This window comes from Balaenoptera physalus (genome assembly GCF_965194825.1).
Source record: "Balaenoptera physalus genome assembly, chromosome: 8".
Taxonomy (NCBI): Eukaryota; Metazoa; Chordata; class Mammalia; order Artiodactyla; family Balaenopteridae; genus Balaenoptera; species Balaenoptera physalus.
Window position 1 is genome coordinate 63140293 of NC_138887.1, and position 22823 is coordinate 63163115.

Genomic DNA, 22823 nt, shown 5'->3' on the forward strand with positions numbered 1-22823 from the left:
ACTTCCAATACTAAGGTGAGGCAGGTTAGAGAACTATTCTTCTTTGTTGTCAAGTTAGTGCTTTACAATAGAACTTGCAGCAAAAGGCTCCTGCTGGATTTTTTTCTTGTTTTCTCCAAGACTAAAAAGTTAAATAAATCAGCAGTCTTTGAAACCTGCTGGCAGGGTTCTGACACTCATTTGAAACATGGAATCTCAGAAGCATTTGGCTGTTTTAAAACCAACAAAGGACTTAAGCCAGTCACCTGGAAATTAATAAATACCTCTCTGTATTTCTCTGTGACGCTCTCTGAGAATTGGTCTTTTTTCACCCTCTTAGGGTAGACAAGTCCTTCTGCCTTGCTCTTTGGATTCAAGATGATGCCACAAATAGAGGTTTCCACTGTGTAGATGAGTGAAGTGCAAATTGCATTTTACCCATCAGCCCTCCAGCCAAGTGCTTCCTGACCAAGACTCAGCTCCAGGCAGATAGAAAAGTGAATTAGGTACTTCAAGGACTTGAGCATTCACTGGAGGGAGTAGACACGCCTGCTTAAGGCATTTGCCAAATCCTGGTTGGAATTTGGTTCCTTTGAAAATAGTAAGGCACAGAGTTCTAGAAACTGAGAGACAAAGAGCAAAGGGCTTTTCCACTGCCTTTTTATTCTCTGTTCAAAATAACATTGACGAACTTTTTAGGAATCCCCATTTGGATTTAGCTCTCGCTGGAAGGTTTTCTTTCTTTGAAATATATGAGCAGCTCTGGACTTGGAGGTTGGGGACAGGAGGAAGGAAGGGGCACCGTAATAATCCCTAGGGTGGAAATGCAGGGCCATGAGAACAGTCATAATATCTCATTCAGCTAGGTTCACTGGAAGTTATGCCGCTGTACACTGACAGACAACATAATTCTTAGATAGAAGGAACTCTCCCAGGAATTTTACCAGCATTACATGCCCATTTGTTGCATCATGCAAGCATTTTCCTCTGAGAAAGATGCCAAATATTTTTGTGTGTGACTTTCCAAATAGAGAATAGCCACAATTGCTAAACCCACAATTGTTTTTCATGAGAGGGAAAAAAGAGGCCCTAATTGTTTAGTGAATGTTAGGAGGTATGTTTATGCCCTTTATAGGGCCATAAAGCAGTTGCCTAAAATAATGCCCCATATAGCTCCTTTGTTCAAAGGGCGTTGCGCCCCATCCTCTCCTTGCATGTCACAAATCAGTAGCTAGATGTTTAATATTTAGGAGAGACACACAGCCAAAACCATGGACAGCATACCTCAGAAAAAAGTTAAGTTTTAGTGATTTTTGTTTTTAGTGTGTATACAATCCCAGTTGAGTGGGTTTATCCTAAAGCTTCCTGTTGATACCAGCAAAATGTAGGCAAAGTTTTAAAAGAAAGAATCCAAGTGAAAATACTTGGAGCACGTAGATTCAATACCATGGATAGTTTTTAGATGTCTTTCACGTGAATCTAGGGATTCACAGTGAAGAGAAAACATGAGATACAAAGGTTTAAGTATGCAGAGCCATAAACAAAACCATTTTTATTTTTCAAAACTAAGGATTAATGCTATATATACATAGGTAGTTAAAATATCTAACTATTCACATATTTTTTTATGATAAACCTTGGCAAAATAACTCAGAAAAATCAGAGTTTAAAGTGACTAGAATTTCTATTAGTTTAGTACAAGGTGTTACTAAGCCATTGTTAGTTGAAGTGTCTGGAAATGTGCATTTTAGAAATTCAATGTTATTTTTTTGTTTGTTTTTAGGAAAAACATCTTTTAATGTAGTAAAAACATCTTTTAGGAAAAACATCTTTTAATATAGTAAAAACATCTTTTAGGAAAAACATCTTTTAATGTAGTAAAAACGTGCACTGGTGTCTTACAATATAATCATGGTAGGAAGGTTTATGCCTGGAGATTGTGAGTTGACATAAATCTGTCCTGCTTTCCCACAGACAGCTGTGTCCCTCCCCCTTCTGGTTATGCTGCATATTCCTTGAAGCTTTATTTTTCTGTAGGTATAAAGTAAGATTTTCTTCCTTGTCCTCATACATCCTACTTATAAAATAAACTCCTTCATAATTAATTGGCTGCCTGGGTCAAGTATGAACTATGTGTCCAAAGGATGGAGGAGTTATTTCTCCTACTTCCTATTAGCCAAACAAAACATATTTGCAGATTTTGATATCCATGATGAAGCTACAAGCAGGGCTGTGATAGTGTGTGTGTCTAGGTATGTATCCCATTTTGAATTTTTAGAATCAGCTAAGTGTACTAGAATGATCACAAGACAAATACCATTGCTTTACGTTGTTTTCATATGACGGTCACCAAAAAGCATCATGTATGGCTAGAGTATTGGGAAAGTCAGGGTTTGTTATGTACCTTATCAGCTACCCAAGCTTCACTCACTTGCATGGAGTGTTTGTCTTTAGGTAGGAAATGTTGAAGTTTTATCCTAGACTTGAAAAGTGAAGGAAATCCATGGTTATAAGGGGATGTGCATGAAGAAGTAAATCCCTAAGGAGTTGTGAAGAAAGCTTGTTCAGTCTCTTGTTGAGAGTGTGTCTACATTGGGGAGAAATGGGCACACATTCTGATTTTCAATTTTTTCCCTCAGACATAACCCTCGTCACAGCCCTCTCCCTAAGTGTATTAGTCAAATTCATTTTGTTTTGAAAAATTACGGGTGTATATAAAGCCTCTCTATCTTTAAAATAACTTTTCTTGACAAGTTCAAAAATGTAAGACATATGACAGAACAGACATTTTCTTCACTTATATAGTTTCATTTTCCACAGTGCTGCAGCTGAAGTTTGCCCTGTTGTCAGTTCATACATGAGTCCTGTTGACACTTCTTTTCTCTTAAGTGCCAGGGGTTTGGCTTTGAAGCTTTTCCTAACTCAGTCTTTAGGGACCACTCTAATTACATTATTAAACAAGATGAAAATAATTCAGATAACAAAACCTTCTTTAGAGATACCCATCCAACGAATTAAGTATAAAAAACTTATTCAGTAGAGTATATTGCAAAACAAAAGGTTAAATGAGACTTAAAAATGGCAAATTATCTTAATATCCTTTATTAGGACATGTAAGAACTAATGCAAATGTGATGAGAAATAGCTGTCAGGTTTGTAAAAGCAATTTTTGACTCACTGTTATTCTCTCTCTTTCTGGATTTTCTTTAGAGAAATATTTGAACTTTCATGCTATAATATGAATTTATTCAAGCCTAAAATGTTATTTTGTTACATTAAACATTTACATTTATCAAACATAAAACACTGACCAGAATATTTTAACATTTCAAATGGTTCATATCATTTAAATGTTTTATGTCACAAATTCACACAGAAATCATACACTAATACTGTGTGTGTCTGTGTGTGAGAGAGAGAATTTTATAAACAACTAAAACATGTTTTCTAAACTAGAGGACGAAAAAAATTGATGAGGGAAAAGAAGTCATCCAGCATACAAGGAGGCAAGGGAAAAAGAGAAACACAGAAGTGGAAAAAATACTGCAAAATAAGAAAATACAAATGAATGCAAATATATCAGTCATCACAATCTATATAATTTGACTAGGGTTCCAGTTAAAAGCTGAGATCTTTAGATTATTTTCAAATTAACTATATATTATTTACCAGTATACATTAAAAAATTCATAATAAGGACACCGAAAGGTAGTGAGTGAAAAGATGGGAAAATATGCACTAGGCAAATACTAACCAAAGCAAAGTTGATAGAGCTAAAGTGATACCAAATAAAACAGGCTTTAAGACAAAAACAATGTTCAAAATAAATAGGGTCACAGGTATATACAATTCCCAGTTCACCAAGAAGAGAGTATATATAATTCTGAAGTCATATATACCTAAAATGTAGCTTTTTAAATATAGAGAGTAAAATTAGGAAAAATTACAAGGATAGCAAAATCCACCAGCACAGTTAGATTATATCACACCAATTTCAGTAATTGATTTTAAAAGTAGGCAAAAAAAAAAAAAAAAAAAATCACTAAGGATGAGGAGGATTTGAACACAATTAAAAAGCTTGATCTGGGGCTTCCCTGGTGGCGCAGTGGTTGAGAATCTGCCTGCTAATGCAGGGGACACGGGTTCAAGCCCTGGTCTGGGAGGATCCCACATGCCGCGGAGCAACTGGGCCCGTGAGCCACAGCTACTGAGCCTGCGCGTCTGGAGCCTGTGCTCCGCAACAAGAGAGGCCACGATGGTGAGAGGCCCGTGCACCGCGATGAAGAGTGGCCCCCGCTTGCCGCAACTAGAGAAAGCCCTAGCACAGAAACGAAGACCCAGCATAGCAATCAATCAATCAATCAAAAAAAAAAAACCTAAAAAAAAAAAAAGCTTGATCTAATGTGCATATATAGAATTCTGAGCTCACTATTAGAATACATTTTCAAGTACATATGGAACATTTTTTTGAAATGCATTATGAACTGGACATAAAGCAACTCCTTAATTTCAAAAATCTATATCATACATATCCTAATCTCTGAACTCAAGGAAATTAAGGTAGATGTAATTACCAAAAGGGGAATTTTTAAAATTCATGCATTTGAAATTTAAACACATGCTTTAATTACCCATGGGTAAAAGAAACCACACAGAAATTTAAAACACTTAGAACCAAATGTGAATGAAAAACTATATATAAAAATTTCCAAGATGCAACTAGAGCATCTTCATATTAAAAGAATACTTTATAGCTTATTTTTTAGAAGTCTGAAAGTGAAAAGGATGCTATATATAGGCTGCAGAAAACAAGCAGAAGTTATTTTGAAGCAGATGTAATGGTTCAAAATCTAAAATGATAGAACACACTAAAACTGACTCATGAAGAATTAGTTAATTCATATAGTCTATGACTATATCAGTCAGGGTTCATTCAGGGAAACAGAAAAAACTAATATAGGAACTGTGTAAAGAGGTTTTAGGACAACTGAGGCAACAGGGATAGTAACAGCAGGCAGTATCTCTTACTTCTAGAGCTGTGGGAAAAAAGGAAGAGGTTACTAATTTTGGAATCTAACAGCTTGGAAAAGAGACTCCTCAGAGCTGGGACCCAGATCTCTGATTAGAGGGTGCTGCCCAGCAGGTGCTGATGTTCAGGAGTTCAGAGGAAGCCCCCCCGTCCCTGCAGATCTTCGAGTCAAACCACTGAGGAAGGAAGCACTGGCCATCTGGTGCTGGTGTCTCTAAGGAGAGACAGTGATGCTGGTTATGGGACTATAGAAAAAACTGGAGCAAAAAATGTCACTGCTAAAGTAAAGAAACATTGCTGGGGTGCCATCAACAGGAAGCAAACACAGAAGGGACAGGTTCCTTCTTCCTCCAGCCTCCTAGTCTCCCTTTAGCAGCTATTGGAAGAAACTAACAGGCAACCCAAAGGAAAGGAAAAATGTGGTTTGAAGAGTGTCAATTCCAGTATTGCAAAACAAAATAGAAAACAGTTTTTTTTTTTAAGTTTTATTGGAGTATAGTTGATTTACAAGGTTGTGTTAGTTTCAGGTATGTAGCATAGTGATTCAGTTATTCATATACATATATTCATTCTTTTTCAGATTCTTTTCCCATATAGGTTATTACAGAACATTGAGTAGAGTTCCCTGTGCTATACAGTAGGTCCTTGTTGGTTCTCTATTTTATATATAGTAGTGTGTGTATGTTAATCCCAAGCTCCTAATTTATCCCTCCTCCCCTCCCTATCCCCTTTGGTAACCGTAAGTTTGCTTTCGAGTTCTGTGAGTCTGTTTCTGTTTTGTAAATAAGTTCACTTGTATCATTTTTTAGATTCCACATACAGCGATATCATATGATACTTACCTTTCTCTGTCTGATTTACTTAGTATGATAATCTCTAGTTTCATCCATGTTGCTGCAAATGGAATTATTTCATTCTTTTTTTTTTTTTTGAAGGAAGGTAATCCACTTGGTATTTATAAAACATTAAATACTGAGGTACTTTCATAATTATGAAAACTGCTTAAGAAGTAGTGAGTTTAGCATTACAACGACCAAAAGTACTAATGCCTATAGCTCACCTCCTGAGATGTTAGATTAAATTAAAAAGAAAAATTCTGAAAAAGAGTAAACTCTTGGTCTTGTTGCTTGGGAGAAAAACCTAAACTTTAGAGGCTAGCTCAAAATTCTATCTTGGTTGCAGGCTTCAAGTCTGGTAGGAATCACGGCTCCTCAGTTGAAAACCTAGTAAGAGTAGCAGCAAGGTTAATGAAAAGCAAGTTAAATCTCCTCAGAATAATTCATGCTGCCGCAAATTTGCCCTGTGGACTTGGAGATGCTGCTATTCACCCAGCACTGGGAGAGGGAAGGAGCACAGATGGACTCACAGTTTTGGATGTCAGAGGAGCTGAAGGACTGGTTAGGGAAACCATCTCCTGGATTGCTAATTGGAGCTTTAAGCAATGCAGAGGATTGCTGATTCCAATTTCTCTCTGGATCTCAGTGTCTGATAAAGCAGACATAATGGCACCGCTCTTCATATTGGCTACACAGGCTGCCATGTATCAAGCAGGCATTCCCAACCAGAGCTCTAACCACGCGACTACAGTGGGCCCATCCCACTGGGCAAAAAGGTAATCCCTTTCTCCAAGCTTCTTCTAGAAGTTCATGCTTTTTCTTCAGTCTTCTATCCTCAGTTTGAATTCCAAGTTTGCCTAACCCCGGGGACTCCTGAGCTGCAGCTTCAGTCTCTATAAAGCCTCGGAGCTGCCCAAGTCGAGGTTTTTCTTTTTTACCAAACAAACGTCTTATTGAAGACTTGATTCCTTTCTTCTTGGGGGCTTTGCGAAGAGAGTCTTGGCTGCTGTTGGCACTGCCAAGCCCAAGGCTTTCAGGCTTGAGGGAGGGAGTTAAACTACTTCGGGCATCATTGCGTTGGAAGAAGGGAGGGTGTGAGTCATCCTGTTGGCTCTAGGGGGAGGGGGAGGAGAAGTTTCACATTTAATTGTTGATTTAGCCTCCCGACCATCTTCTTCTACCACTGCAATCTTTCTCTGATGTTTCCTTAGATCACTTGGCAGTGTCATGACTCCCATCCGATCTATTTCCCTGACAGGACTTCGAGGGGTGAGCTTTGGTGTTGAGTGTCCACTGCGGGGAGATGAACTGGCCAGTGAAGAAGCTGTAACCGAGGCAGTGTGGAGGCACCTGGAAGGACCATCGCTAAATTCAGGCCTTCCAGACTCACACTAGCCACTCTATTCTCAGTTTCTTCAGCATGTAACTCTATATTGTTTTTCTTCCTGAATTAGTCTGATTTCTTTGTTGATAGCATCCAGTTGTCCCTGAAGCATCATGGCTAGAGTCTGGGCATCAGAATGACCACTTGGAGAGTGAAGATCCATTGAGCTAAAAATCGTTTCTCTTTCATCATCATCAATGTCAGACATTTCTATGTCACTTTCAAAAGGGTGACTGCTTAGCACTCCAATTTGTTGTGTTCTGTTCCATTCATGATCCCCAAGAGATTTCACCTTTGGCTCATCTCTCCGCACACCCATGTGACCCCTCCTTGGTCTTCTTATTACTTTAGTTGTTCTGTAATAAGACTGGCTGTCCACTGGGGATCCAACAGCGTACCGCAGCTCAGCTGAGGTGTCTAGATGAGTTCTTGATATTGTGGGTTCAATTAAAGAGTCAGTTCTCATTTTCATCTGGTCAAGTTCATATCTCAGCTTTTCAGTTTCTTCTGCTAATCTTTCCTTATCATGTAAAGATTCTTGCAGAATCTTTCTGAAAGTTTCTGATTCTTGAATTAAAACATTCCTCTCTTCTAGAGCAGCCATTCGTTCCTTTAAGTGTAGCTGTAAGCGTTTGTTGGATTCAGTCAGAAGTCTATCCACAGTATCGGATAATCTTTTGTTGTACTCCTCGTTCATTTTCTCTCTTTGCCTAGCTCTTTGAAGTTCTTGCTTTTTCTCTTCAATTTGACCTTCTAGATGCCTCATACTTTCTTCAATGTTTCCATGTCTTTCTTCAGCCTTTGTCAGGGCTGCAATTCTCTGAGCCAGTTCAGCCTCTACTTCAGGTAAGCTCTCAGCTTTTCCCATAGTTTGCTGTAACTTTTGCTCAGCCAGCTCAAGACGCTCTTGTAACTGTCTGTTCTTCTCTTCCATCTGCCATAGGATGGCCTCTTTATTTGCTAACTCATTTTCTAGTTTGTCATTCATGTCATGTATGGAGGTAGATTCTCTCTGAGCACTGGGGTAACGCTTCTCAAGGGTCGTGATTCTTTCTTCCATATCTTCCTTCTGTGCCATGGCCTCCCTAATGTCCCTTTGATACTTAGTGTTCATTTCTTCTGTTTTAATGAGATCCTTTCTTGATGTCTCTGCTTCCTGTTCCACCTCTCCCCCTTGAGAAGAAAGGGCTGCTAAACATTCTTTCATTTGGGCCATTTCATAGTTTTGTTTTTCAAGCAATTCTTGTAGTTCAACTATTGGACTTGTTTCATCAGTTGAGTCTATAGAGCCATTGGACAAACGCTTTTCATGGACTTTCTGGCCAGGTTCCATCCCTTCAAGATGTTCTGACTCTGTGGATCCCTCACTTGATGGCATTTTTCTTTGTATATGAACATTTTGTTCATGCAAGGCAACAGTCTCCTGATTAGCAGCAGCTAGTTCTTCCAGTGCAGAGACTCTTTCTAAAGAAACCCTCAGTCACTCCCTTACCTTTCATCCAAGGCCTTGAGGTCCTCAAATAAAGATTGCAGCACCCTGAGAACCTCAACTTCGCTGGACACTCCAGAGGGGGACAGGGCTTCTCGCTTCACCACCGTCATTCTTAGTGACCTTTCATATCGTGACACAAGGCACTCCAGATGCTTCAGTAACAGTCTTGTATTGTTTCTTTCAGCTTTAAGTTCAGAAATTTCTTCTTCCTTTTCTAGAAGTTGTTCCCTGCAGGCATTTAATTCTTTTGTCAGTGCAGCAAATTCCAGTGGATCAACCCCCTTAGAACCAGTCAGCCCTCCTGTTAGGGATTCAATATCCTGCTGGTGTTGGAGGGTCTCCTGCAGAGGTGGGGAGTGGCTGTGGCTCACTGTGGGGACAAGGACACTGGCAGCAGAAGTTCTGGGAAGTACTCCTTGGCGTGAGCCTTTCCGGAGTCTGCCATTAGCCCCACCAAAGAGCCTCTAGGCTCCAGTCTATTCCATTCTTTTTTATGGCTGAGTAATATTCCATTGTATATATGTACCACATCTTCTTTATCCATTCATCTGTCAATGGATATTTAGGTTGCTTCCATGTCTTGGCTATTATGCAAATAATAGCTATTTGCTATTATTGCAAATAATGTTGCAATGAACATTCTGTATCTTTTTTAATTATGGTTTTCTCCAGATATATGCCTGGAGTGGGGTTGCTGGATCATATGCTAGTTCTATTTTTAGCTTTTTAGGGACCCTCCATACTGTTTTCCATACTGATTGTACCAATTTACATTCCCACCAACAGTGTAAGAGGGTTCCCTTTTCTCCACACCCTCTCCAGCATTTATTGTTTGTAGACTTTTTGATAATGGCCATTCTGACTTGTGTGAGGTGATACCTCATTGTAGTTCTGATTTGCATTTCTCTAATATTATAATTAGTGATGTTGAGCATCTTTTCATTTGCGAGAACTGTTACTTTTGAGCACAGAGAAGATAGTTCCATAGTCCTGGGTACTTGTGGTAGAGAAGAAGAAATTCTGAAAATAAATGAGCTAAATATACAACTTTAAGAAGTTAGAATAACAGAATAACTCTAAAGAAATTAGACAGGTCTAATTAATAAAGATAAAAATAAGTGAAATAGAAAATAAAGATTCAATAGACAGAATGAGCAAAGCCAAAATATATTTCTTCAAAAAGAATAAGAAAATTGACAAAACAAAACTGAAAAAGAAAAAGGCATAGGTAAATAATTTGGGAAAAGGAAAAGGAAGACATACATATATTGCAGAAATCAAGCAGAGGGTATTATGAATAACTGTATGCCAAAAACTTTTGAAATATGTGAAATGGTCAAATTATTAAAACAGTCTCAATAAGTAGAAACTCTAGTCTATGGCCATTGAAGAAATTAGACTTGTAGTCATTTTTCCCCCACAAATCAAACACCAGGCTCAGATGGTTTTATAGGACAATTCTACTTCTTTCAAGGAAAAGAAGAATTTTTCACAAACTCTTTAGGGACTATAAAAAAAAAACAGAGTGGAATATTTCTTCTAAGAGTTATAACTTAATACCAAAACCACAATTAGTAAAAGAAAAGGTATAGGCCAGTTCAAAGAACAAATTTGTCAGTGTATATAAAAAGACAAGATGTATTCAGTAGTGAAATGCTAAAAGTGTTCTCCTTAAGAAACAGTATAAACATACTCACTATCATCATGGGTATTCAACATTGTACTGGAGGTCTTAAGATAATGTGACAAGAAGAAAATGGTAGAAAAGTAATGGAAGGGGGAAAATGTCATCTATAGATGATATGATCACCTATATAGACAACACAAAGGGGGATATACAAATTACTGAAATTATTATGGAAACCTGTCAAGGTGGCAATACATAAGATTAATACACAAAAAACAACTGCATTTCTGTATACCAGCAGCAAACAGAAAATTCAGGATTTTTTGAAGTTACTATTTACACAGCAACTGAAAATAGATGGTACTTAGGAATACATATATCAAACAATAAACAAGCCTTCTATAGGGAAAATAATAAAACTGAATCAAAAGACATTTAAAAAGTTCTAAATAAAGAGAGATACATGTTGTGTTCATCTATTGAAGAGTTAATATTGTAAAGATATAAGTGCTTCCTCAAGTTATTCGTATTTACTGGAATTACAGATTTTTTAAAAAGATTTAAAAATTTAGATGGAAGAGCAAAGAGCCAAGACAGTCCTAAAGAATCAAGTAGAGAGAATTTTCCTGCCAGAAAAATTCATAATAATTAAAACTGTAACTGGTGCAGAGATAGAGCAATGGAATAGAATGGAAAAATAAGAAAATGGTCTCTGCACATAGAAAACTTGACATAAGGCACAACTAAATTCAGGATTGGTGGGAAAGGGCAGATTATTCAATGAATGGTTCTAGAATAATTGCTCATCTATAAGGACAAAATTGTAAACTGATCCTTAACTCATACCTTACGCAAAAAAATCAGTTTCTAACGTATTAAGCTGTAAGTACAAAAGGCAAAACATTAGAAATTCTAGAAGAAAATAAAAGAGAAAAACCTCTATATCCTTAGGGATTTTTAAACAAAAATTATGTAAACTGTAACAAGTATTAAGAAATTCAGCTTCATCACAATTCAGAACCATGCATTAAAAGACCCTTGTAAAGACTTGTGGTTGCCAAGGGGGAGGGGATTGGGGGAGGAATGGATTGGGAGTTTGGGATTAGCAGATGCAAACTATTATATGTAGAATAGATAAACAACAAGGTTCTACTGTACAGCACAGGGAACTATATTCAATATCCTGTGATAACCCACAATGGAAAAGAACACAGAAAAGAATGTGTATATATGTATAACTGAATCACTTTGCTGTGCAGCAAATACTGACACAACATTGTAAATCAACCATACTTCAATTAAAAAAAAAAAAGACCCTGTAAAGAGTGTAAAAGACAAACCACAAACTGAGAAAATATATTTGTGATACACATAACAAAAAATATAAAAAGAACTAGTGTCTACAATATATAAAAGCCTCATGTGTCAATAGAAAAATATAAACAATCTATTTATTTATTTATTTATTGGGTGACACGAGTAGCCAATAAATATCAAAAGATTCTCTACCTTATTACAATCAGTGAACATTTAAATAATGATATACCATTTCACAGCTGCCAGACTAGAAAAAAATTAAAGTCTGACAAAACCAAGTGACGAGAGGAACATAGAACAGTAGGATTTCTCGGAGCAGATAAGAACACAAATTGGGACAATAATCTTGGGGAATAATTTACCTACCATTCAACTTCCATGTGCATAAACCCCTTGTCTCAGGAATTCTAATCCAAATCTTCGCACATGTGCACCAAGAAAGATGATGAAAAATGTTCATAGTAGCATTGTTCATAATAGCAACAAACACTAGAAACAGCTCAATTGTCCATTGAAATTAGAATGGATAAATTGTAGTACAATCACATAATGAAATACTGTGCTGTAGTAAAACTGAACTACAGCTATAGGCACCAACATAAATGAATTTCAGAAAAAAATCTGAGCTCCAAAAGCAAATTGCAGAATACAGAAGTACAGTTCCATTCATACGAAGTTCAAAAATAGGCATAGCTAAACAATATATTGTTCAGGGACACATACATGTGATTAAAATATGAAGAAAAGGTACAGGGAGATTATCACAAAATTTAGGATACTGATTGCATCTGGGAAGGAGAGAGCGGTGTTGCTATCATGGAGCGGTACAAATATTAGTAACGTTCTGTTTTTTAAGCTGGCTGATAAGCAAAGTTTGTTCTTTTTATTTTTTTATTTTATACAGTTATACACTTTTACTCTGTATGATACACTCATAATGAAATATTTTATAAAATTAAAAAAATTTTACTTTCATATTAGATACTTGGTTTGGCTTTAAAAAGGAGCCAATGGATTTGTTTAATATTTTTCTTTATCCTAGTCTGATAAATTTCACTGCCTCCTTGGGTTACAACATTAAACATTTTAAACCACCGTCCTCAAAAAAAAAGTCTAAATAATTTTGAACTATTTAACTTTTGGTTTTTTACAAACATGTATGTATATACATATATGAATTTTAAGATGACACCTATGAAAGAGTTTAAAGACATACATACCTATACAAATGCAACCTAATATAGACATGGTGCATGTATTTTTTTTTTTGAATTTTTGAGTTTTCTTTTATATTTTTTTTATACAGCAGGTTCTTATTAGTTAACCATTTCATACATATTAGTGTATATATCTCAATCCCAATCTCCCAATTCATCACACCACCACCACCACCCCACCCAGCTTTCCCCCCTTGGTGTCCATACAATTGTTCTCTACATCTGTGTCTCAATTTCTGCCCTGCAAACTGGTTCATCTGTACCATTTTTCTAGGTTCCACATATATGCATTAATATATGATTTTTGTTTTTCTCTTTCTGACTTACTTCACTCTGTATGACAGTGTCTAGATCCGTCTACGACTCTACAGATGACCCAGTTTTGTTCCTTTTTATGGCTGAGTAATATTCCATTGTATATATGTACCACCTCTTCTTTATCCATTTGTCTGTCAATGGGCATTTAGGTTGCTTCCATGTCCTGGATATTGTAAATAGTGCTGCAATGAACATTGGGGTGCATGTGTCTTTTTGAATTATGGTTTTCTCTGGGTATATGCCAGTACTGAGATTGCTGGATCATATGGTAATTCTATTTTTAGTTTTTTAAGGAACCTCCACACCGTTCTCCATAGTGGCTGTATCAATTTACATTCCCACCAACAGTGCAAGAGGGTTCCCTTTTCCCCACACCCTCTCCAGTGTTGGTTGTTTGTAGGTTTTCTGATGATGCCCATTCTAAGTGATGTGAGGTGATACCTCATTGTAATTTTGATTTTCATTTCTCTAATAATTAGTGATGTTGAGCAGCTTTTCATGTGCTTCTTGGGCATCTGTATGTTTTCTTTGAAAGAATGTCTATCTAGGTCTTCTGCCCATTTATGGATTGGGTTGTTTGTATTTTTAATATTGAGCTGAATGAGCTGTTAATATATTTTGGAGATTAATCCTTTGTCCATTGATTCGTTTGCAAATATTTTCTCCCATCCTGAGGGTTGTCTTTTCATCTTGTTTGTAGTTTCCTTTGCTGTGCAAAAGGTTTTAAGTTTCATTAGGTCCCATTTGTTTATTTTTGTTTTCATTTCCATTACTCTAGGAGGTGGATCAAAAAAGATCTTGCTGTGATTTATGTCAAAGAGGGTTCTTCCTAAGTTTTCCTCTAAGAGTTTTATGGTGTCCAGTCTTACATTTAGGTCTTTAATCCATTTTGAGTTTATCTTTGTGTATGGTTCTGGGGAGTGTTCTAATTTCATTCTTTTACGTGTAGCTGTCCAGTTTTCCCAGCACTACTTATTGAAGAGACTGTCTTTTCTCCATTGTATATCCTTGCCTCCTTTGTCATATATTAGTTGACCATATGTGTGTGGGTTTATCTCTGGGCTTTCTATCCTATTCCATTGATCTATATTTCTGTTTTTGTGCCAGGACCATATTGTCTTGCTTACTGTCACTTTGTAGTATAGTCTGAAGTCAGGGAATCTGATTCCTCCAGCTCCGTTTTTTTTGCTTAAGACTGCTTTGGCTATTCGGGGTCTTTTGTGTCTCCATACAAATTTTAAGATTTTTTGTTCTAGTTCTGTAAAAAATGCCATTGGTAATTGGTAGGTTTATTCCTAGGTATTTTATTCTTGTTATTGCAATGTTAAATGGGAGTGTTTCCTTAATTTCTCTTTCAGATTTTTCATCATCAGTGTATAGGAATGCAAGAGATTTCTGTGCATTACAGAAAGTTGTATCCTGCAACTTTACCAAATTCATTGATTAGCTCTAGCAGTTCTCTGGTGGCATCTTTAGGATTCTCTATGTATACTATCATGTCATCTGCAAACAGTGACAGTTTTACTTCTTGTATTCCAATTTGTATTCTTTTTATTTCTTTTTCTTCTCTGATTGCCACGGCTAGGACTTCCAAAACTATGTTGAATAATAGTGGTGAGAGTGGACATCCTTGTCTTGTTCCTGATCTTAGAGGAAACGCTTTCAGTTTTTCACCATTGAGAATGATGTTGGCTGTGGGTTTGTCGTATATGGCCTTTATTATGTTGAGGTAGTTTCCCACTATGCCCACTTTCTGGAGAGTTTTTATCATAAATGGATGTTGAATTTTGTCAAAAACTTTTTCTGCATCTATTGAGATGATCATATGGTTTTTCTTCTTCAGTTTGTTAATATGGTGTATCACATTGATTGACTTGCATATACTGAAGAATCCTGGCATCCCTGGGATAAATCCCACCTGATCATGGTGTATGATCCTTTTAATGTGTTGTTGGATTCTGTTTGCTAGTATTTTGTTGAGGATTTTTGCATCTATATTCATCAGTGATATTGGTCTGTAATTTTCTTTTTTTGTAGTATCTTTGTCTGGTTTTGGTATCAGGGTGATGGTAACCTCATAGAATGAGTTTGGGAGTGTTCCTTCCTCTGCAAGTTTTTGGAAGAGTTTGAGAAGGATGGGTGTTAGCTCTTCTCTGAATGTTTGATAGAATTCACCTGTGAAGCCATCTGGTCCTGGACTTTTGTTTGTTGGAAGATTTTTAATCCCAGTTTCAATTTCATTACTTGTGATTGGTCTATTCATATTTTCTATTTCTTCCTGGTTCAGTCTTGGAAGGTTATAGCTTTCTAAGAATTTGTCCATTTCTTCCAGGTTGTCCATTTTATTGGCATAGAGCTGCTTGTAGTAGTCTCTTAGGATGTTTTGTATTTCTGCGGTGTCTGTTGTAACTTCTCCTTTTTCGTTTCTAATTTTATTGATTTGAGTCCTCTCCCTCTTTTTCTTGATGAGTCTGGCTAATGGTTTATCAATTTTGTTTATCTTCTCAAAGAACCACCTTTTAGTTTTATTGATCTTTGCTATTGTTTTCTTTGTTTCTACTTCATTTATTTCTGCTCTGATCTTTATGATTTCTTTCCTTCTGCTAACTTTGGGTTTTGATTGTTCTTCTTTCTCTAGTTCCTTTAGGTGTAACGTTAGATTGTTTATTTGAGATTTTTCTTGTTTCTTGAGGTAAGCTTATATAGCTATAAACTTCCCTCTTAGAACTGCTTTTGCTGCATCCCATAGGTTTTGGATCATCGTGTTTTCATTGTCATTTGTCTCTAGGTATTTTTTGATTTCCTCTTTGATTTCTTCAGTGATCTCTCGGTTATTTAGTAACTTATTGTTCAGCCTCCATGTGTTTGTGTTTTTTGTGTGTTATTCCCTGTAATTGATTTCTAATCTCATAGCGTTGTGGTCAGAAAAGATGCTTGATATGATTTCAGTTTTCTTCAATTTACTGAGGCTTGATTTGTGACCCAAGATGTGATCTATCCTGGAGAATGTTCTGTGTGCACTTGAGAAGAAAGTGTAATCTGCTGTTTTTGGATGGAATGTCCTATAAATATCAATTAAATCCATCTGGTCTGTTGTGTCATTTAAAGCTTCTGTTTCCTTATTTATTTTCATTTTGGATGATCTGTCCATTGGTGTAAGTGAGGTGTTAAAGTCCCCCACTATTATTGTGTTACTGTTGATTTCCTCTTTTATAGCTGTTAGCAGATGCCTTATGTATTGAGGTGCTCCTATGTTGGGTGCATATATATTTATAACTGTTATATCTTCTTCTTGGATTGATCCCTTGATCATTATGTAGTGTCCTTCCTTTTCTCTTGTAACCTTCTTTATTTTAAAGTCTATTTTATCTGATATGAGTATTACTACTCCAGGTTTCTTTTGATTTCCATTTGCATGGAATATCTTTTTCCATCCCCTCACTTTCAGTCTGTATGTGTCCCTAGATCTCAAGTGGCTCTCTTCTAGACAACATATATATGGGTCTTGTTTTTTGTATCCATTCAGCGAACCTGTGTCTTTTGGTTGGAGTATTTAATCCATTCACATTTAAGGTAATTATCGATATGTATGTTCCTATGACCATTTTCTTAATTGTTTTAGGTTTGTTTTTTAGGTCCTTTTGTTCTCTTGTGTTTCCCACTTACAGAAGTTCCTTTAGCATTTGTTGTAGAGCTGGTTTGGTGGTGCTGAATTCTTTTAACTTTTGCTTGTCTGTAAAGCTTTTGATTTCTCCATCGAATCTGAATGAGATCCTTGCTTGGTAGAGTAATCTTGGTTGTAGGTTCTTCCCTTTCATCATTTTAAATATATCATGCCACTCCCTTCTGGCTTGTAGAGTTTCTGCTGAGAAATCAGCTGTTAACCTTATGGGAGTTCCCTTGTATGTTATTTGTCGTTTTTCCCTTGCTGCTTTCAGTAATTTTTCTTTGTCTTTATTTTTTTCCAATTTGATTAACATGTGTCTCGGTGTATTTCTCCTTCTGTTTATCCTGTATGGGACTCTCTGTGTTTCCTGGACTTGGGTGGCTATTTCCTTTCCCGTGTTAGGGATGTTTTCAACTATAATCTCTTAAAATATTTTCTCGGGTCCTTTCTCTCTCTCCTCTCCTTCTGGGACCCCTATAATGCGAATGTTGTTGAGTTTAATGTTGTCCCATAAGTCTCTTAAGCTGTCTTCATTTCTTTTCATTCTTTTTTCTTTAGTCTGTTCCGCAGCAGTGAATTCCACCATTCTGTCTTCCAGGTCACTTATCCTTTCTTCTGCCTCAGTTATTCTACTATTGATTCCATCTAGTGTAGTTTTCATTTCAGTTATTGTATTGTTCATCTCTGTTTGTTTGTTCTTTAATTCTTCTAGGTATTTGTTAAACATTTCTTGCATCTTCTCAATCTTTGCCTCCATTCTTATTCCGAGGTCCTGGATCATCTTCACTATCATTATTCTGAATTCTTTTTCTGGAAGGTTGCCTATCTCCACTTCATTTAGTTGTTTTTCTGGGGTTTTATCTTGTTCCTTCAGCTGGTACATAGCCCTCTGCCTTTTCATCTTGTCTGTCTTTCTGTGAATGTGGTTTTCATTCCACAGACTGCAGGATTGTAGTTCTTCTTGCTTCTGCTGTCTGCCCTTTGGTGGATGAGGCTATCTAAGAGGCTTGTGCAAGTTTCCTGATGGGAGGGACTGGTGGTGGGTAGAACTGGCTGTTGTTCTGGTGGACAGAGCTCAGTCAAACTTTAATCCACTGTCTGCTGAAGGGTGTGGCTGGGTTCCCTCCCTGTTGGTTGTTTGGCCTGAGGCAACCCAACACTGGAACCTATCCAGCTCTTTGGTGGGGCTAATGGCAGACTCTGGGAGGGCCCATACCAAGGAGTACTTCCCAGAACTTCTGCTGCCAGTGTTCTTGTCCTCGCAGTGAAACACAGCCACCCACTGCCTCTGCAGGAGACCCTCCAACACTAGCAGGTAGGTCTGGTTCAGTCTCCTATGGTGTCACTGCTCCTGTCCTTGGGTCCCTATACACACACTACTTTTTGTGTGCCCTCCAAGAGTGGAGTCTCTGTTTCCCCCAGTCCTGTTGACGTCCTGCCATCAAATCCCGCTAGCCTTCAAAGTCTGATTTTCTAGGAATTCCTCCTCCCGTTGCCAGACCCCCAGGTTGGGAAGCCTGACGTGGGGCTCAGAACCTTCACTCCAGTGGGTGGACTTCTGTTGTATAAGTGTTCTCCAGTCCTTTAGTCACCCACCCAGCAGTTATGGGATTTGATTTTATTGTGATTGTGCCCCTCCTACTGTCTCATTGCAGTTTCTCCTTTGTCTGTGGATGTGGGATATCTTTTTTGGTGAGTTCCAGTGTCTTCCTGTTGATGATTGTTCGGCAGTTAGTTGTGGTTACGGTGCTCTCGCAAGAGGGAGTGAGAGCATGTCCTTCTACGCCGCCATCTTGAACCTATTTTTTCAACATGGTGCATGTCTTAAAGGATAGGTAGAATCACTATTGTTTTTGGACTAAGCAGAATGTGGCTAAAGATCAAATTAGATGGTTATACACTGAAATCTCGGGTAAACCTCTTTCTTGTTTTTGTTTTAACACTATGAAGACAAAATGGTTTTGTCAACTGAAAAAAAATGCACAACCTTAAAAGTTGAGAATTATGTTTTATTAGGTGGCTTTACTGAGGACTGTAACATGGGAAGCAGCCTCTCAGATAGCTCTGAGGAATGGTTCCCAAGAGGTATGAGAGAAGCCAGGGTATATAGGAGTTTTAGCTGGGGTGGGGGTGGAGAAACATGTAGTAGAACATCAAAAGATTACTGCTAATCACAAAAAGCAGACATCTCAATTTAATGATTTTAATGATTTTCTGTATATGGGAAGATGCAAGAGCCTGGGCTTATTAATATCATTCCTTTCATATGCGCCTTAACTTTATAGGGCCAGTATCATGTTTTTCTCCATCCTGAATTCCCCTCAGGGTGCACGGGGTGGGGGGCTGATGCAGTGGCTGATGGCTTTATGGCCACAACATCCTTTGTTTACTGAAATAGCAGGTGACATTCTTTGTCCACATTTGAGAAGAGCAGAGATGGGAATAGAACCTCATGTATCTTTGCAGAATAAACTAGGGGTTCCTGATATGTGACATAAATGTGGAAGGAGGAGAAGAGAAACCATTTTCACGAAAAGGAATGAAGTAGTTAAAGTACGTCTCACTAAAAAGTCAGAAGTTCTCCCACCTTAGTCTCTATACCTCCCCATTCCCACCAAAAATAGGATTTATCAGGCTGGGTGTATAAGAGTTCAGGAGATCATTCCAAGAAAAAGCACCAAACTTTGGTGAAAACTGATACATCCAAGATGGTATGCAAGGTATTTAACAATCAGTTCAGTGCATGACCAGTCAGAAATTATGCTAGCAAGCCCTTAAGCTGTATCAGTGCATCCTAATATCAAGACTGGTATTTGTCGACCTTTTAATTTGTTTTATAGAGGTGGTGTCTGTTTTTTATCCTAGAATAGTGCCTTGCACACAGTAGTTGCTGAATAAATATTTGTTGAATGAATGACATGTTTAAAATTTTAAAAGCAGAGAGTAAAATCTATAAAAGCTGTTAGAACAGAGTAAATATTTATAAAGGCATTTCATGTAGCCTGAGAGTAATAGCAGGAGATGAAAAACAGCAATTAGGAATGCTAGGGAGCAGAACACAGAAACTGCAAGGTACATGGGATTTGGAGTCTGAAAGATGTGAGTTCAAAACTCTTTGCTGGCTACTGGATTTGTAATCTCATATAAAGCTTCTCTGTTGTTTTACTGGCTGTTTTTGGGGTTTGGTTTGGTTTTCCTGCGTGTGTGTTTTTTTAATTTTTATTGGAATATAGTTGATTTAAAATGTGCTAGTTTCTGCTGTACAGCAAAGTGTATCATTCATACATATACATATATTCACTCTTTTTAGATTCTTTTCCCATATAGGTCATTACAGAATATTGAGAAGAGTTCCCTGTGCTATACAGTAGGTCCTTATTAGTTATCTATTTTACATATAGTAGTGTGTATTTGTCAATCCCAATCAAATACAGGCTGTTTTTAAGGTCTTTGTCTTTCATCTTCAGCATTTTCACTAAGTTGAAATGTAGGGTTCTATTCTGCTTGGGACTCACATTTTCTGAGCATGAAGATTCCTGTCTTTCATCAATTCTGGAGATTCTCAGCTAATATTTCTTTAAATACTGACTCTTCTTTTGATCTAAAATTGATTTTAGACACATAGTGAGCCTTCTCTTTCTCTCCTCCATGTCTTAAACTCTTTTACATTTTCCCTGTTTTTACCTTTTCTCTGCTACATCTTTGATTTCAATGATTTTCTGTGTTTTGTCTGAACTGCTGTTTGACTTTCCCACTGAGACTTTAACTTCAGTGATCATATATTTCAAGTCTAGAAGTTCTATTTGTTGTCTTAAATCTTAAATCTCTTTTCCCCCTTGTGTCTTGTTATTCTGTTTCTATTTATTTCATGATAAGTGGGACTTCGCCTGTGGGAATCTTTTCTGGTCTGAGCTGAAGAGGTTTCTCTCTAAAATAGTTGTACGTTTGTTTCTGACAGATCTGTCAGGCATATTCCTAGCCCAAACCCCTTTCATGCTACTTCCTTAGCTGGAATTTCATACTCTACATGGTAGCATCGATTAGAATTGCAAACTCTAGGGAAAAAATGCCCCCAAGTGTAATGAATTCTTAGGGAAGCCCTTTTTGTTTCCTCTACCCGGAGCCAAAGCAAAGGAAGACAAGTTCTTTCCTTGCCTATCTGTGCTGAAGGGCAGATTTTTTTTTCCTAAATTTCCCTTTAACTGAGGATGTAGTTAGTCAAAGGTCCCTGCTTTTTGTAAGAGTTTCAATTCCATGTCCTGTGAACCCTCCATTTTCTCTATGAGCTCAAAGGCTTTATCTCATGATCTTTCCTGGATGTTATACCTCTAACCTCCCGGGGTTTCTTGCTGTTTTCATTTCCGAATTTGTACTTGCCTTCTGGAGATTTCCTCTTATTGAAAACTCAGCTACGCGCAGTTCGTTTTGTTGAGGGGAAGTTCTCAGGGTATCTTCCTTGCTGCAAAAAATGGAAATCTCCCACTTCCTAATATTAGGTCCAATTATATGACTTGTTGATATTTGACCATTTTGACCTATACAATTTTATGTTTCATAATATCATAATTCTTAAATATTTAACTTAATTATTTTCTACCCCTCAGGGTTGATACAAGGATTAAATGAGATAATATATGTAAAGATCTTATCAGTTTGGACATGTAGTTAACAATAAATGGTAGTTTCACATTATAAACATATATGTCCATAAATGCATAAAATACTATGTGAAGGATACATATCACAAATATATGTACTCTTAGCAGGATTTGCTTCAAGGGAGGGGAATTTAATTGCTGGAAACAGGGAAGGAAAGAGACAATTTTTCCTGTAAACTCCTTGGTAACTTCTGAATTTTGAACTATTTGCATATATTCCCTATTCAAAAATTATTGTAGAAATGAAAAATTATAAACCCATCAAACTGTCTGACGTGCTATATATAAGGTAGAGCATGAGATCTGGGGATGGATTTTCACTTTTCCGCTATATATTTGGTGATGTTTGAATTTTTCTAATAAATGTGTTTATATGCTATGTTTATAATTCAAATATTAAAGCTAAAAAAATCACTTGGGCATATGTCCATATGGGTATGACACATTATTTTAACCTATTTGTATGTCAAGACCAAGGTTACCATTAGCTTAAAGACAATCAGTGGGCAACTCATTCTGATTTGGTGTGAAGAGCAACAGCAACAAAAGATTTTAAACAAGGTGGCTTCAAAAGCTAAACTTTAGAGACAGCAGAGATATTTTATAGTCATAAATTACATTCTGTGCTTTGAATATTTTAGAGAAGATATTCGGCCTCAGAGTAGAAGCAATCATTGTCAAGACATGGTAGAAAAAAATGAGACATTGTTTTCTTGTGTTGGCAATTTTTCTTAAAACAAAGCAACCACTGCTTTTTAAAACAGGCTCTCACCATGACTCCTCTGTATGGCGTGATAGTGAAGACATTTACTACAAAGATGCTAATGGATTTTTTAAGCTGTACCTTCATTTGGGGATGTTTCCCTAAAAAATATGAGGTCATTAAAAGAAGTTATCACAGCATTTTAAGTGCCCAACATCCTTCTAAGTACTCACCCAGTATGGCAGGAGGAGAGCCTTCCGTGTCTCTGGACAAGTAGAATTTGCGTTAAATTATTTTTCCTTAGGCATGTGAGGTAATGTGGTATTGTATTGACATTTTTCCCCCGCATTCGGTCTACATCAAGCTTGCTTCACCCCTGCACTACTGACATTTCAGGCCTGCTAACTCTTCGTGGTGGGAGCTGTCCTGTGCCCTGCAAGATGCGTAGCAACACCCCCAGTTTCTATCCCTAGATGTCAGTAGCACTCCCCCTTCAGTTTTTTCTACAGACATTGCTAAATATTCTCTGGTGGACAAAATTGCTCCTGATTGAGAGAGATTTGAGCAATCTACCTCTTGCTAAATTCTTTGATCTG

The 22823-nt window shown here is 37.2% G+C and overlaps 1 long non-coding RNA gene and 1 pseudogene across 2 annotated transcripts in view; one reads left to right on the forward strand and one right to left on the reverse strand.

The window, feature by feature from the left end:
- Window positions 1-22823, forward strand: part of LOC309665587 — a 205346-nt gene that overhangs the window by 73204 nt on the left and 109319 nt on the right. The gene's annotated exons all lie outside the window — the stretch shown is intronic.
- LOC309666449 (liprin-alpha-2 pseudogene) overlaps window positions 3423-22823 on the reverse strand; it is a 60763-nt pseudogene continuing 41362 nt past the window's right edge. Inside the window, exon 2 of the transcript in view lies at window positions 3423-9158. The product of the transcript in view is annotated as a liprin-alpha-2 pseudogene (transcript). The remainder of the gene's footprint in view (window positions 9159-22823) is intronic.